Here is a 14710-nt window from a genome sequence, read left to right on the forward strand (position 1 = left end):
CTCTCACTGTGTGTCAGTACTCTCACTGTGTGTCAGCACTCTCACAGTGTACTCTCACTGTGTGTCAGTACTCTCACTGTGTGTCAGTACTCTCACTGTGTGTCAGCACTCTCAGTGTCAGCACTCTCACTGTGTCAGTGCTCTCACTGTGTGTCAGTACTCTCACTGTGTCAGTACTCTCACTGTGTGTCAGTACTCTCACTGTGTCAGCACTCTCACTGTGTGTCAGCACTCTCACTGTGTGTCAGTACACTCACTGTGTGTCAGTACTCTCACTGTGTGTCAGCACTCTCACTGTGTCAGCACTCTCACTGTGTCAGTGCTCTCACTGTGTGTCAGTACTCTCACTGTGTCAGCACTCTCACTGTGTGTCAGTACTCTCACTGTGTCAGCACTCTCACTGTGTCAGTGCTCTCACTGTGTGTCAGCACTCTCACTGTGTCAGCACTCTCACTGTGTCAGTGCTCTCACTGTGTGTCAGCACTCTCACTGTGTCAGCGCTCTCACTGTGTGTCAGTACTCTCACTGTGTCAGCACTCTCACTGTGTGTCAGCACTCTCACTGTGTGTCAGTACTCTCACTGTGTCAGTGCTCTCACTGTGTGTCAGCACTCTCACTGTGCGTCAGTTCTCTCACTGTGTGTCAGTACTCTCACTGCGTGTCAGTACTCTCACTGTGTGTCAGTACTCTCACTGTGCGTCAGTACTCTCACTGTGTGTCAGCACTCTCACTGTGCGTCAGTACTCTCACTGTGCGTCAGTACTCTCACTGTGTGTCAGTACTCTCACTGTGTGTCAGTACTCTCACTGTGCGTCAGTACTCTCACTGTGTCAGTACTCTCACTGTGTGTCAGTACTCTCACTGTGTGTCAGTACTCTCACTGTGCGTCAGTACTCTCACTGTGTCAGTACTCTCACTGTGTGTCAGTACTCTCATTGTGTGTCAGTACTCTCACTGTGTGTCAGTACTCTCACTGTGCGTCAGTACTCTCACTGTGTGTCAGTACTCTCACTGTGTGTCAGCACTCTCACTGCGTGTCAGCACTCTCACTGCGTGTCAGTACTCTCACTGTGTGTCAGCACTCTCACTGTGTGTCAGCACTCTCACTGTGTGTCAGTACTCTCACTGTGTGTCAGAACTCTCACTGTGTGTCAGCACTCTCACTGTGTGTCAGTACTCTCACTGTGTGTCAGTACTCTCACTGTGTGTCAGTACTCTCACTGTGTGTCAGCACTCTCACTGCGTGTCAGTACTCTCACTGTGCGTCAGTACTCTCACTGAGCGTCAGCACTCTCACTGTGTGTCAGCACTCTCACTGCGTGTCAGTACTCTCACTGTGTGTCAGTACTCTCACTGAGCGTCAGCACTCTCACTGTGTGTCAGCACTCTCACTGCGTGTCAGTACTCTCACTGTGTGTCAGTACTCTCACTGTGTGTCAGCACTCTCACTGCGTGTCAGCACTCTCACTGCGTGTCAGTACTCTCACTGTGTGTCAGTACTCTCACTGTGTGTCAGTACTCTCACTGTGTGTCAGCACTCTCACTGTGTGTCAGTACTCTCACTGTGTGTCAGCACTCTCACTGTGTGTCAGCACTCTCACTGTGTGTCAGTACTCTCAATGTGTCAGCACTCTCACTGTGTGTCAGCACTCACTGTGTCAGCACTCTCACTGTGTCAGTGCTCTCACTGTGTGTCAGTACTCTCACTGTGTGTCAGTACTCTCACTGTGTGTCAGCACTCTCACTGTGTCAGCACTCTCACTGTGTCAGTGCTCTCACTGTGTGTCAGTACTCTCACTGTGTGTCAGCACTCTCACTGTGTGTCAGTACTCTCACTGTGTCAGCACTCTCACTGTGTGTCAGCACTCTCACTGTGTCAGCACTCTCACTGTGTCAGTGCTCTCACTGTGTGTCAGTACTCTCACTGTGTCAGCACTCTCACTGTGTGTCAGTACTCTCACTGTGTGTCAGTACTCTCACTGTGTGTCAGCACTCTCACTGTGTCAGTACTCTCACTGTGTCAGTGCTCTCACTGTGTGTCAGTACTCTCACTGTGTGTCAGCACTCTCACAGTGTACTCTCACTGTGTGTCAGTACTCTCACTGTGTGTCAGTACTCTCACTGTGTGTCAGCACTCTCAGTGTCAGCACTCTCACTGTGTCAGTGCTCTCACTGTGTGTCAGTACTCTCACTGTGTCAGTACTCTCACTGTGTGTCAGTACTCTCACTGTGTCAGCACTCTCACTGTGTGTCAGCACTCTCACTGTGTGTCAGTACACTCACTGTGTGTCAGTACTCTCACTGTGTGTCAGCACTCTCACTGTGTCAGCACTCTCACTGTGTCAGTGCTCTCACTGTGTGTCAGTACTCTCACTGTGTCAGCACTCTCACTGTGTCAGCGCTCTCACTGTGTGTCAGTACTCTCACTGTGTCAGCACTCTCACTGTGTGTCAGCACTCTCACTGTGTGTCAGCACTCTCACTGTGTCAGTGCTCTCACTGTGTGTCAGTACTCTCACTGTGTCAGTGCTCTCACTGTGTCAGTACTCTCACTGTGTGTCAGTACTCTCACTGTGTGTCAGTACTCTCACTGTGTCAGTACTCTCACTGTGTGTCAGTACTCTCACTGTGTGTCAGAACTCTCACTGTGTCAGAACTCTCACTTTGTGTCAGTACTCTCACTGCGTGTCAGCACTCTCACTGTGTCAGCACTCTCACTGTGTGTCAGAACTCTCACTGTGCGTCAGTTTTCTGACTGTGTCAGTACTCTCACTGTGTGTCAGCACTCTCACTGTGTCAATACTCTCACTGTGTGTCAGTACTCTCACTGTGTATCAGTACTCTCACTGTGTCAGCACTCTCACTGTGTGTCAGTATTCTCACTGTGTCAGTACTCTCACTGTGTGTCAGTACTCTCAATGTGTCAGTACTCTCACTGTGTGTCAGTACTCTCACTGTGTCAGTACTCTCACTGTGTCAGCACTCTCACTGTGTCAGTACTCTCACTGTGTGTCAGTACTCTCACTGTGTGTCAGCACTCTGTGTGTCAGTACTCTCACTGTGTCAGTACTCTCACTGTGTGTCAGTACTCTCACTGTGTCAGTACTCTCACTGTGTCAGCACTCTCACTGTGTCAGTACTCTCACTGTCAGCACTCTCACTGTCAGTACTCTCACTGTGTCAGTACTCTCACTGTGTCAGTACTCTCACTGCGTGTCAGTACTCTCACTGCGTCAGTACTCTCACTGTGTCAGTACTCTCACTGCGTGTCAGTACTCTCACTGTGCGTCAGCACTCTCACTGTGTCAGTACTCTCACTGTGCGTCAGTTCTCTCACTGTGTGTCAGTACTCTCACTGCGTGTCAGTACTCTCACTGTGTGTCAGTACTCTCACTGTGTGTCAGTACTCTCACTGTGCGTCAGCACTCTCACTGTGTGTCAGCACTCTCACTGTGCGTCAGTACTCTCACTGTGTGTCAGTACGCTCACTGTGTGTCAGAACTCTCACTGTGCGTCAGTACTCTCACTGTGCGTCAGTACTCTCACTGTGCGTCACTACTCTCACTGCGTCAGTACTCTCACTGTGTGTCAGTACTCTCATTGTGTGTCAGTACTCTCACTGTGTGTCAGTACTCTCACTGTGCGTCAGTACTCTCACTGCGTGTCAGTACTCTCACTGTGTCAGCACTCTCACTGTGTGTCAGTACTCTCACTGTGTGTCAGTACTCTCACTGTGTGTCAGCACTCTCACTGTGTCAGTGCTCTCACTGTGTGTCAGCACTCTCACTGTGTGTCAGCACTCTCACTGTGTGTCAGCACTCTCACTGTGTGTCAGTACTCTCACTGTGTCAGTGCTCTCACTGTGTCAGTACTCTCACTGTGTGTCAGTACTCTCACTGTGTCAGTACTCTCACTGTGTGTCAGTACTCTCACTGTGTGTCAGAACTCTCACTGTGTCAGTACTCTCACTTTGTGTCAGTACTCTCACTGCGTGTCAGCACTCTCACTGTGTCAGCACTCTCACTGTGTGTCAGAACTCTCACTGTGCGTCAGTTTTCTCACTGTGTCAGTACTCTCACTGTGTGTCAGTACTCTCACTGTGTATCAGTACTCTCACTGTGTCAGCACTCTCACTGTGTGTCAGTATTCTCACTGTGTCAGTACTCTCACTGTATGTCAGTACTCTCACTGTGTGTCAGTACTCTCACTGTGTCAGTACTCTCACTGTGTCAGCACTCTCACTGTGTCAGTACTCTCACTGTGTGTCAGTACTCTCACTGTGTCAGCACTCTCACTGTGTGTCAGCACTCTCACTGTGTGTCAGCACTCTCACTGTGTCAGCACTCTCACTGTGTGTCAGTACTCTCACTGTGTCAGCACTCTCACTGTGTGTCAGCACTCTCACTGTGTCAGCACTCTCACTGTGTCAGCACTCTCACTGTGTCAGCACTCTCACTGTGTCAGCACTCTCACTGTGTGTCAGTACTCTCACTGTGTCAGTGCTCTCACTGTGTGTCAGTACTCTCACTGTGTCAGTGCTCTCACTGTGTCAGTACTCTCACTGTGTGTCAGTACTCTCACTGTGTGTCAGTACTCTCACTGTGTCAGTACTCTCACTGTGTGTCAGTACTCTCACTGTGTCAGAACTCTCACTGTGTCAGAACTCTCACTTTGTGTCAGTACTCTCACTGCGTGTCAGCACTCTCACTGTGTCAGCACTCTCACTGTGTGTCAGAACTCTCACTGTGCGTCAGTTTTCTGACTGTGTCAGTACTCTCACTGTGTGTCAGCACTCTCACTGTGTCAATACTCTCACTGTGTGTCAGTACTCTCACTGTGTATCAGTACTCTCACTGTGTCAGCACTCTCACTGTGTGTCAGTATTCTCACTGTGTCAGTACTCTCACTGTGTGTCAGTACTCTCAATGTGTCAGTACTCTCACTGTGTGTCAGTACTCTCACTGTGTCAGTACTCTCACTGTGTCAGCACTCTCACTGTGTCAGTACTCTCACTGTGTGTCAGTACTCTCACTGTGTGTCAGCACTCTGTGTGTCAGTACTCTCACTGTGTCAGTACTCTCACTGTGTGTCAGTACTCTCACTGTGTCAGTACTCTCACTGTGTCAGCACTCTCACTGTGTCAGTACTCTCACTGTCAGCACTCTCACTGTCAGTACTCTCACTGTGTCAGTACTCTCACTGTGTCAGTACTCTCACTGCGTGTCAGTACTCTCACTGCGTCAGTACTCTCACTGTGTCAGTACTCTCACTGCGTGTCAGTACTCTCACTGTGCGTCAGCACTCTCACTGTGTCAGTACTCTCACTGTGCGTCAGTTCTCTCACTGTGTGTCAGTACTCTCACTGTGTGTCAGTGCTCTCACTGTGCGTCAGTGCTCTCACTGTGTGTCAGTACTCTCACTGTGCATCAGTACTCTCACTGTGTGTCAGCACTCTCACTGTGTGTCAGCACTCTCACTGTGTGTCAGTACTCTCACTGTGTGTCAGTGCTCTCACTGTGCGTCAGTGCTCTCACTGTGTGTCAGTACTCTTACTGTGCATCAGTACTCTCACTGTGTCAGCACTCTCACTGTGTGTCAGTGCTCTCACTGTGCGTCAGTGCTCTCACTGTGTGTCAGTACTCTCACTGTGTCAGCACTCTCACTGTGTGTCAGCGCTCTCACTGTGTGTCAGCGCTCTCACTGTGTGTCAGCACTCTCACTGTGTCAGTACTCTCACTGTGTGTCAGCGCTCTCACTGTGTGTCAGTACTCTCACTGTGTGTCAGCACTCTCACTGTGTGTCAGCGCTCTCACTGTGTGTCAGCACTCTCACTGTGTCAGTACTCTCACTGTGTGTCAGCGCTCTCACTGTGTGTCAGCACTCTCACTGTGTCAGTACTCTCACTGTGTGTCAGCGCTCTCACTGTGTGTCAGTACTCTCACTGTGTGTCAGCACTCTCACTGTGTCAGTACTCTCACTGTGTCAGTACTCTCACTGTGTGTCAGCGCTCTCACTGTGTGTCAGTACTCTCACTGTGTCAGTGCTCTCACTGTGTGTCAGTACTCTCACTGTGTGTCAGCGCTCTCACTGTGTGTCAGTACTCTCACTGTGTCAGTGCTCTCACTGTGTGTCAGTACTCTCACTGTGTGTCAGTACTCTCACTGTGTGTCAGCGCTCTCACTGTGTGTCAGCGCTCTCACTGTGTCAGTGCTCTCACTGTGTGTCAGCGCTCTCACTGTGTGTCAGCGCTCTCACTGTGTCAGTGCTCTCACTGTGTGTCAGTGCTCTCACTGTGTCAGTGCTCTCACTGTGTGTCAGCGCTCTCACTGTGTGTCAGCGCTCTCACTGTGTGTCAGCACTCTCACTGTGTGTCAGTGCTCTCACTGTGTCAGCGCTCTCACTGTGTGTCAGCGCTCTCACTGTGTGTCAGCGCTCTCACTGTGTGTCAGCACTCTCACTGTGTGTCAGCGCTCTCACTGTGTGTCAGCGCTCTCACTGTGTGTCAGTGCTCTCACTGTGTCAGCACTCTCACTGTGTGTCAGCGCTCTCACTGTGTGTCAGCGCTCTCACTGTGTGTCAGTGCTCTCACTGTGTGTCAGTGCTCTCACTGTGTGTCAGCGCTCTCACTGTGTGTCAGCGCTCTCACTGTGTGTCAGTGCTCTCACTGTGTGTCAGCGCTCTCACTGTGTGTCAGCGCTCTCACTGTGTGTCAGTACTCTCACTGTGTGTCAGCGCTCTCACTGTGTGTCAGCGCTCTCACTGTGTGTCAGCGCTCTCACTGTGTGTCAGTGCTCTCACTGTGTGTCAGTGCTCTCACTGTGTGTCAGCGCTCTCACTGTGTGTCAGTGCTCTCACTGTGTCAGTGCTCTCACTGTGTGTCAGCGCTCTCATTGTGTGTCAGCGCTCTCACTGTGTGTCAGTACTCTCACTGTGTGTCAGCGCTCTCACTGTGTGTCAGCGCTCTCACTGTGTGTCAGTACTCTCACTGTGTGTCAGTGCTCTCACTGTGTGTCAGCGCTCTCACTGTGTGTCAGTGCTCTCACTGTGTCAGCACTCTCACTGTGTGTCAGCGCTCTCACTGTGTGTCAGCGCTCTCACTGTGTGTCAGTACTCTCACTGTGTGTCAGCGCTCTCACTGTGTGTCAGCGCTCTCACTGTGTGTCAGCGCTCTCACTGTGTGTCAGTGCTCTCACTGTGTGTCAGTGCTCTCACTGTGTGTCAGCGCTCTCACTGTGTGTCAGTGCTCTCACTGTGTCAGTGCTCTCACTGTGTGTCAGCGCTCTCATTGTGTGTCAGCGCTCTCACTGTGTGTCAGTACTCTCACTGTGTGTCAGCGCTCTCACTGTGTGTCAGCGCTCTCACTGTGTGTCAGTACTCTCACTGTGTGTCAGTGCTCTCACTGTGTGTCAGCGCTCTCACTGTGTGTCAGTGCTCTCACTGTGTCAGCACTCTCACTGTGTGTCAGCGCTCTCACTGTGTGTCAGCGCTCTCACTGTGTGTCAGCACTCTCACTGTGTGTCAGCGCTCTCACTGTGTGTCAGCGCTCTCACTGTGTCAGCACTCTCACTGTGTGTCAGCGCTCTCACTGTGTGTCAGTACTCTCACTGTGTGTCAGTGCTCTCACTGTGTGTCAGTACTCTCACTGTGTGTCAGTGCTCTCACTGTGTGTCAGTGCTCTCACTGTGTGTCAGTACTCTCACTGTGTGTCAGTGCTCTCACTGTGTGTCAGTACTCTCACTGTGTGTCAGTACTCTCACTGTGTGTCAGTGCTCTCACTGTGTGTCAGTGCTCTCACTGTGTGTCAGTACTCTCACTGTGTGTCAGTACTCTCACTGTGTGTCAGTGCTCTCACTGTGTGTCAGTGCTCTCACTGTGTGTCAGTACTCTCACTGTGTGTCAGTACTCTCATTGTGTGTCAGTGCTCTCACTGTGTGTCAGCGCTCTCACTGTGTGTCAGTACTCTCACTGTGTGTCAGTGCTCTCACTGTGTGTCAGCGCTCTCACTGTGTGTCAGTGCTCTCACTGTGTCAGCGCTCTCACTGTGTCAGCGCTCTCACTGTGTGTCAGCGCTCTCACTGTGTGTCAGCGCTCTCACTGTGTGTCAGTACTCTCACTGTGTGTCAGTACTTTCACTGTGTGTCAGCGCTCTCACTGTGTGTCAGCGCTCTCACTGTGTGTCAGCGCTCTCACTGTGTGTCAGCACTCTCACTGTGTGTCAGTACTCTCACTGTGTGTCAGTACTCTCACTGCGTGTCAGTACTCTCACTGTGTGTCAGTACTCTCACTGTGTGTCAGTACTCTCACTGTGTGTCAGTACTTTCACTGTGTGTCAGCGCTCTCACTGTGTGTCAGTGCTCTCACTGTGTGTCAGCGCTCTCACTGTGTGTCAGTACTCTCACTGTGTGTCAGTACTCTGACTGTGTGTCAGTACTCTCACTGTGTGTCAGCGCTCTCACTGTGTGTCAGTACTCTCACTGTGTGTCAGTACTCTCACTGTGTGTCAGTACTCTCACTGCGTGTCAGTACTCTCACTGTGTGTCAGTACTCTCACTGTGTGTCAGTACTCTCACTGCGTGTCAGCGCTCTCACTGTGTGTCAGTACTCTCACTGCGTGTCAGTACTCTCACTGTGTGTCAGTGCTCTCACTGCGTGTCAGCGCTCTCACTGTGTGTCAGCGCTCTCACTGTGTGTCAGCGCTCTCACTGTGTGTCAGCGCTCTCACTGTGTGTCAGCGCTCTCACTGTGTGTCAGCGCTCTCACTGTGTGTCAGTGCTCTCACTGCGTGTCAGCGCTCTCACTGTGTGTCAGTACTCTCACTGTGTGTCAGCACTCTCACTGTGCGTCAGTACTCTCACTGTGTGTCAGCACTCTCACTGTGTGTCATCACTCTCACTGTGTGTCAGTACTCTCACTGTGTGTCAGTACTCTCACTGTGTGTCAGCACTCTCACTGTGTGTCAGCACTCTCACTGTGTGTCAGTACTCTCACTGTGTGTCAGCACTCTCACTGTGCGTCAGTACTCTCACTGTGTGTCAGTACTCTCACTGTGTGTCAGCGCTCTCACTGTGTGTCAGCGCTCTCACTGTGTGTCAGCGCTCTCACTGTGTGTCAGCGCTCTCACTGTGTGTCAGTACTCTCACTGTGTGTCAGTGCTCTCACTGCGTGTCAGCGCTCTCACTGTGTGTCAGCGCTCTCACTGTGTGTCAGTGCTCTCACTGTGTGTCAGCGCTCTCACTGTGTGTCAGTGCTCTCACTGTGTGTCAGCGCTCTCACTGTGTGTCAGTGCTCTCACTGTGTGTCAGTGCTCTCACTGTGTGTCAGCGCTCTCACTGTGTGTCAGTGCTCTCACTGTGTGTCAGTGCTCTCACTGTGTGTCAGTGCTCTCACTGTGTGTCAGTACTCTCACTGTGTGTCAGTACTCTCACTGTGTGTCAGTACTCTCACTGTGTGTCAGTACTCTCACTGTGTGTCAGTACTCTCACTGTGTGTCAGTACTCTCACTGTGTGTCAGCGCTCTCACTGTGTGTCAGTACTCTCACTGTGTGTCAGCGCTCTCACTGTGTGTCAGCGCTCTCACTGTGTGTCAGCGCTCTCACTGTGTGTCAGTACTCACTGTGTCAGTACTCTCACTGTGTGTCAATACTCTCACTGTGTGTCAGTACTCACTCTGTCAGTACTCTCACTGTGTCAGTACTCTCACTGTGTGTCAGCACTCTCACTGTGTCAGTACTCTCACTGTGTGTCAGTACTCACTGTGTCAGTACTCTCACTGTGTGTCAATACTCTCACTGTGCGTCAGTACTCACTGTGTCAGTACTCTCACTGTGTCAGTACTCTCACTGTGTGTCAGCACTCTCACTGTGTCAGTACTCTCACTGTGTGTCAGTACTCACTGTGTCAGCGCTCTCACTGTGTCAGTACTCTCACTGTGTCAGTGCTCTCACTGTGTCAGCACTCTCACTGTGTCAGTACTCTCACTGTATCAGTACTCTCACTGTGTCAGTACTCTCACTGTGTCAGTACTCTCACTGTGTCAGTACTCTCACTGTGTGTCAGCACTCTCACTGTGTCAGTACTCTCACTGTGTCAGTACTCTCACTGTCAGTACTCTCACTGCGTCTCAGTACTCTCACTGTGTCAGTACTCTCACTGTGTCAGTACTCTCACTGTGTCAATACTCTCACTGTGTGTCAGCACTCACTGTGTCAGCACTCTCACTGTGGCAGTACTCTCACTGTGTCAGCACTCTCACTGTGTGTCAGTGCTCTCACTGTGTCAGTGCTCTCACTGTGTCAGCACTCTCACTGTGTGTCAGTACTCTCACTGCGTGTCAGTGCTCTCACTGCGTCAGTACTCTCACTGTGTCAGTACTCTCACTGTCAGTACTCTCACTGTGTCAGTACTCTCACTGTGCGTCAGCACTCTCACTGTGTGTCAGTACTCACTGTGTCAGTACTCTCACTGTGTGTCAGTACTCACTGTGTCAGTACTCTCACTGTGCATCAGCACTCTCACTGCCAGTACTCTCACTGTGTCAGTACTCTCACTGTGTCAGTGCCCTCACTGCGTGTCAGTACTCTCACTGTGTCAGTACTCTCACTATGCGTCAGCACTCTCACTGTCAGTACTCTCACTGTGTCAGTACTCTCACTGTGTCAGCACTCTCACTGTGTCAGTACTCTCATTGTGTCAGCACTCTCACTGTGTCAGTACTCTCACTGTGTGTCAGCACTCTCACTGTGTCAGTACTCGCACTGTGTGTCAGTACTCTCACTGTGTCAGTACTCTCACTGCATCAGTACTCTCACTGTGTCAGTACTCTTACTGTGTCAGTACTCTCACTGTGTGTCAGCACTCTCACTGTGTGTCAGTACTCTCACTGTGTGTCAGCACTCTCACTGTGTCAGTACTCTCACTGCGTGGCAGTGCTCTCACTGCATCAGTACTCTTACTGTGTCAGTACTCTCACTGTGTGTCAGTACTCTCACTGTGTGTCAGCACTCTCACTGTGTGTCAGTACTCTCACTGTGTCAGTACTCTCACTGTGTCAGTGCTCTCACTGTGTCAGTACTCTCACTGTGTGTCAGCACTCTCACTGTGCGTCACTGCTCTCACTGCGTCAGTACTCTCACTGCGTGTCAGTACTCTCACTGTGAGTACTCTCACTGTGTGTCAGTACTCTCACTGTGTGTCAGCACTCTCACTGTGTCAGCACTCTCACCGTGTCAGCACTCTCACTGTGTGTCAGCACTCTCACTGTGCGTCAGTACTCTCACTGTGTCAGTACTCTCACTGTGTCAGCACTCTCACTGTGTGTCAGCACTCTCACTGTGTGTCAGCACTCTCACTGTGTCAGTACTCTCACTGTGTCAGTACTCTCACTGTGTCAGTACTCTCACTGTGTGTCAGCACTCTCACTGTGTCAGTACTCTCACTGTGTCAGTACTCTCACTGTGTCAGTACTCTCACTGTGTGTCAGCACTCTCACTGTGCGTCAGTGCTCTCACTGTGTCAGTACTCTCACTGTGTCAGCACTCTCACTGTGTGTCAGCGCTCTCACTGTGCGTCTGTACTCTCACTGTGTCAGTACTCTCACTGCGTCAGTACTCTCACTGCGTCAGTACTCTCACTGCCAGTACTCTCACTGTGTGTCAGGACTCTCACTGTGTGTCAGGACTCTCACTGTGTGTCAATACTCTCACTGTGTCAGTACTCTCAGTCAATGCTCACTGCATGTGACTATTTACTCTGTCCGTACTCTGTCAGTAATCACTGTGTGTCAATGCTCACTCTGTCATAACTCAATGTGTCACTGAAACTGACACCAGCACCCTGGCTCCCTGTTCTGGTGAATATTTGGCACCAATAATCCACAGAGACGCTGCACAAACTGCAAGGCAGTTTTCACGTCCTAGATTTGAAGTTTTCGTGACTGCAAGGATTCATACTCTTTGGATTTTTCGGTAAAGTCACGTGACTTTACCGAAAAAACCAAAGAGTATCGTGTCCACGTCTTCTTACAAACGACAAACATCGACCCATCAACCAAGACCTCAACAATGTTCCTCGTTACCCAATCAAGTCCCGATCGTCCTTCTGGGATCGCACTGCTCTCTCCATCCTAGAATCTCACCCAGATCCAGAACAATTCCGGGGAACAGATGAAACAATGTGGACATGTCTGTATGTAGCCAGCCGTGCTAATCGGAGGTGTGGGTGCTCATGGGATATCCAGAATAAACACCTCATTTGAGACCCAAACATCACACCGCCTGGCTTTGACATTCGTGCTTGAAGACACTGGTGAAACATTTCACTGCTTCATCTCCTTTGTAAATGTAACACTAAAGACAAGTCACAGTGCGACTGTGGCCATGCAACCCAAACTAAGAACTACGCAGTCAACCAGTGGTTCTCAGCTGGGGGGTACGCAGACGCCAGGGTGTATGTAAGGTGATGCATACATGTGTGAAATTATATCATACATGAGAGTCCTTGGTAAATAATCATGTCTGATTCTGCCAATGTAAAATAATAATGATCAAATTTTAATCGATATGGTAACCTATAACTATATAAAAGACCTTTATAAACTCACTGACTGTAAACAATGTGGTTTCCAAGAGTAACCAGCGAGCGCAAACAAACTACGTGGTGCATGCAGAGCGTCTGATGCTTTGTTTATTCACTTGCAGTTACCAGCTAGTTAGGACACCTCACAAAATGGACAATTGGTTAAAATGCGCTACTAGCAGCAATAAAGACAAAAACAGCGACAAAGAAGCTGAAACGGCCAAAAAGGTGAACACAGAGCCCACAAAATGCAGCCAATTTCACTAAGAATATTCCATGTTTACATTTACTTCCACGACCTCCGATCCTCCTCAACCTCTACACTTCCTGTGCAGAGAGATTGTGGCTAACATGAGCATGAAGCCGGCCCATCTGTAACGGCATCTCAACAGGAAACGCCAATGCCTTAAGTCTCTAGACCAGCCGAGTTATTTTCAGAGAAAGCTCTCCGACTTCAGCTCGTGTCAATTCACGTTGAAAACAGCCTCAACAACATCAGCCAAAGCACTTGAGGCGTCTTATGCAGTGGCGTTGCTTGTAGCTGACGATCTCATGTTGCCCGCAGCTGTCGTGCTTGCAGAGACCAGGCTTAACACAAAAGCAGCGGACGCATTTAACAGCGTACCTTTGTCACGTGACAGTGTCCTGAAGGATGGATGACATGGCCACTGTCGATCAAGTCGTGGAAAAACTTAAAAGGGGTAATTAATTTTCCCTTTAGCTCGATGAGTCTACAGGTATCATTTGGGAGGCACAGCTGGTTGCATGTGTACGATACAGGGACATTGACAACATTTGTGAGCTTGTCCCCTTTTGCAAGAGTGTAAAGGGGAATACAACCAGACAGGACATTCTTAACATTGCCCACCGCTTTATCTCTGAACACGGTTTGAGCTGCAATCCCTGCACCCAAGTTTGTGTTGACGCGGCCGCGTCAATGACTGGGTGGGTGAAAGGACTCGCAGCACGGATTAGGAATGAAAATCGCGGTGTCCAGTGGACCCACTGCATGATACATTGGGAAGCGTTGGCCTCCAAAAACAGTGAGTTCTGATTTGCATGCAGCATTAAATGACGCTGTTAAAGTAATCAACTTGGTTAAGTCAAGGCCACTTAATGCTCGACTGTTTTGCAAGCTGTGTGAAATCATGGGATCTGAACACGAGCAACGATGACTTCACACAGGTGCGCTGGCTGTCTAGAGGGAGAATACTTCACAGAATTTGAACAGCGAGCTGCAGTGCACAGCTTTCTGTCAGAGCTTACATCTCCATTGGCCACAATGCTTCAAACACTGAATGGCGAGCACAACTAGCCTGTATTCATCAAGCTGAATGAACTGAATCTGTTCCTGCAAGGCAATCATACTCACATTCTAAATGCGTATGGCAAAGTCGGTGGTTTCATCAAGAAATCTGAATTGTACCTGCTTCCCTCAAGCGTCACGGTGGCAAGATGTTAACTACCTCGCCTAGTATGCAGGAGGCCGTGGGTTCAATCCTGGCCCTGCCGCCTGTATATTTGGAATTTGCATGCCTCTCTCACCGTGGTCATGTGCAGTTTTCTGCGGGTCCTCTGGTTTTTCCCTCCACATTTAGAAACATGCCTTTAGAGTATTTGGCTGCTATAAATTTCGTTGAGCAATGATTTGTAGTCAGGTCGCTTCTAAAAAGAGCTACGTAGCTCTGTGGGTCTTACTTGGCAAAATAAAACTAGTAAACAGCTGCAAATATTTCCAATGAGGAGTTTGAGAGAGCTCAAATAAAGCCAATAATAGGGGGACATTTGGCCAACCTTTGCAATACAAATCAACAAGGGGTACAGTAGCCAAAACAGGTTGAAGCACTGCAGTGAACCACTGTAGTCTGTGCTCCTTCAATGGAGGAATAGCAAAGCTACACAAACTCTCTCCTGAAGCCCTCTCTCATGGCTAGCAGACCTCTACGTTGGTATTTAGCCCCTGGACATATCGCCATGTGCAAGAGCAGAATACTACTCACCCTGTGTGTTAAGACCCACCCTGTGTGTTGTGACTCACCCTGTGCCAGTCCTCCGTGTGTTGTGACTCAATGTGTCAATACTCACATTATGTCTCAGCAATCACACTGTGTGTGGTAGTGCTCACTGTGCGTCAGTAA

At 49.9% G+C, this 14710-nt stretch overlaps 1 protein-coding gene across 3 annotated transcripts in view; it reads right to left on the reverse strand.

Annotated features, from left to right (window-relative positions):
* Positions 1 to 14710, reverse strand: part of LOC144736680 (uncharacterized) — an 828508-nt gene that overhangs the window by 145264 nt on the left and 668534 nt on the right. The gene's annotated exons all lie outside the window — the stretch shown is intronic.

This window comes from Lampetra planeri, chromosome 3, assembly GCF_965212315.1.
Source record: "Lampetra planeri chromosome 3, kcLamPlan1.2.h2, whole genome shotgun sequence".
Classification (NCBI taxonomy): domain Eukaryota; kingdom Metazoa; phylum Chordata; class Hyperoartia; order Petromyzontiformes; family Petromyzontidae; genus Lampetra; species Lampetra planeri.